This window comes from Montipora capricornis, chromosome 2 (assembly GCF_036669925.1).
Source record: "Montipora capricornis isolate CH-2021 chromosome 2, ASM3666992v2, whole genome shotgun sequence".
In the NCBI taxonomy this organism is placed as follows: domain Eukaryota; kingdom Metazoa; phylum Cnidaria; class Anthozoa; order Scleractinia; family Acroporidae; genus Montipora; species Montipora capricornis.
Window position 1 is genome coordinate 27,737,257 of NC_090884.1, and position 2,500 is coordinate 27,739,756.

The window sequence follows — 2,500 nt, forward strand, 5'->3', positions numbered from 1 at the left end:
AGCTGTCAGTGAGCTTGGGATAGTCGTGAACATGTATGAACCCTAAACAGAAGAGCATCGATCAACTGATACTGTAAATTCGTGTTTTACTTGCCCACCCCCGTCCCCCTACCCAACCAAAGAAATACTGTACAAGGGTTTATCATATTCCACGTTATTCCGGGACAGCACTTTCCTATTTAGTACCCAAAATGCATAAAATAGCTTTGGCAGTAAATCTTAAACAGACATTTTTTACTGGGTTGCCTATGGGCAAACCCAGTCGAGGTCTGCGTTTTGTTTGTTTGTTTTCTTTTTACTGGGTTGCCTATGGGCAAACCCAGTCGAGGTCTACGTTTAGTTTGTTTGTTTTCTTTTTTTTTTTTTTTTTTTTCTTTTCCGTGTCGGTAAAAGTCTTTCCTGTCACTCCCCTGGTAAGTGGTGTCTTTCTTTATAGAGCCTTCTGCGCGTATTTTCTTAGGATCGAGAGGGTAGTGGAACTGCGTAGATTTCTCTGGTGGACACAGTAGAATCATCAACTTAGCCTGCAATGGCGTCGAAAGTCATGCAACGCGAATGGCGTTTTAGTGGATCCTTAAACAAAATATACCCTTATGGAGCTCAATAATGGAAAGTCAGTTGTATCTATCGCCCGTCGAGACGAAATCAAAGTGAGCAGTATTTACCTGAAGTACATGGTAATTTGACACAATTGAGTTTCTTGTCTTCACGCACGCAATGAAATAGGAAGAGGTTTTCACCTCTAAGAGCAAATATGTTGTTTGTTTCAATAAAATTTTCGCTGGAAAAGGATTCTGTGGTATTTTCTGCCTTTGTGAATTATGATATCATGTTGTGTATTGAATTTTCGAGCTTAAGGTTCAAATGTGATACGGGAAGTTTTTTAGTATTGCTCTGTAAGCAGGAAGGGTTCACAGGCCTGTTGGAAGCGTGCTTGAGTTTCAACAAAATGAGGCCCAAAATCAGTGAAAACTTGTGACGCAGATGAATAATAAAGTAGCTGCTATTTCCAAAATGATGGAATTACCTGGTGATAAATAACGTCGTACGCGGCTTGGAGAGTAAATTTTGACTTTGCATAAACAAGAGTTGGGCGATTGTGATCTTTGTTTTGACTTCGCTCATTTCATTGTCAAACTTTATAACACTTGACAGAAAAAGAAACTTACAAAAACCCGGTATCTTGCCATCATTTGACACAGATGCTTAACTGCAACTTAATCACGGCGCCCGCTGAATTCCGGCCATGTCACTTTCGATTTTGCAATTTACTTGAACGTAGCAAAAATCTCCCAAAATGTTTGTCGCTGACCGTAACTTTTTATATTCTATGTTCACGGTTCAAAATTAATGTTGTTTTCATGTCGTAAATATTTTATTCTCGATCGACCGTCCGGGAAACTTCCTTCTGCTCTTTCTGAAAACTGTGTATCAATATTTATTTGCTTTTTCATCAATATTTGTTTTGCATAAAGCAAGCTACCAGAATCTGTACCTTGCTGAGTTCGCATTTGTTAGCGTTAATAGTATTTTCGGTCAGATGTTTCTGTTTTTTATGAGGGGTTTATTGTTTTGGTCTCCCATCCCAACACTAACCCCGCGAAACAGGGCTTAACTTCAGTGAAGTTTAGTATTACAAAGTTTTCGGATGCTCCTAGGGCACACTTGTGGTGAAAAGAAGTTGTGAGGGAACTTGAAAATTATCAACATGTCAGCCCAGAAGCCAATGTTTCTCGCTTCTCTTTTATTTGTTATTCTTCAGAGACTGGAATGCTGTATTTCAATACCACACAATTCAGTGCCTTCTGATTTTCTGTAGCACGTACCACAGGCAAGCCAGTGTATGCTTCACAGAAGCATCTAGTTTTTCTTTTTTTTAGTTTTTTTTTTTTCCGTGTCGGTAAAAGTCTTGCCTGTCACTCTCCTGGTAAGTGGTGTCTTTGTGCATAGAGCCTTCTGCGCGTATTTTCTTAGGATCGAGAGGGTAGTGGAACTGCGTAGATTTCTCTGGTGGACACAGTAGAATCATTAACTTAGCCTGCAATGGCGTCGAAAGTCATGTAACGCGAAGGGCGTTTTAGTGGATCCTTAAACAAAATACACCCTTATGGAGCTCAATAATGGAAAGTCAGTTGGATAAACTAGTCAGGAACGATCATGACTAAAACACCACACGAGTACATACGGGTAACATACGAGTAACATACGGAACATACGGATACATACGAATACATACGACTGACATACGACTAACATACAAGTAACATACGGATACATACGACTAACATACGGATACATACGAATACATACGAGTAATACGAATGTTTTTCTCATAAAGGAAGCTCTAGTTATAAGCCTTGCAAGCATTTTTCACGTCAGCAAACACGTACCCGGCTCAGTTTGAGGGGGGGGGGGGGGGGGTGGGGTGGTGTTGATAGACCCTCCAAGGCTTTCGTTAAATTTAGTCACAGTAAAATAAATTCACATGGAGTGCAAAACC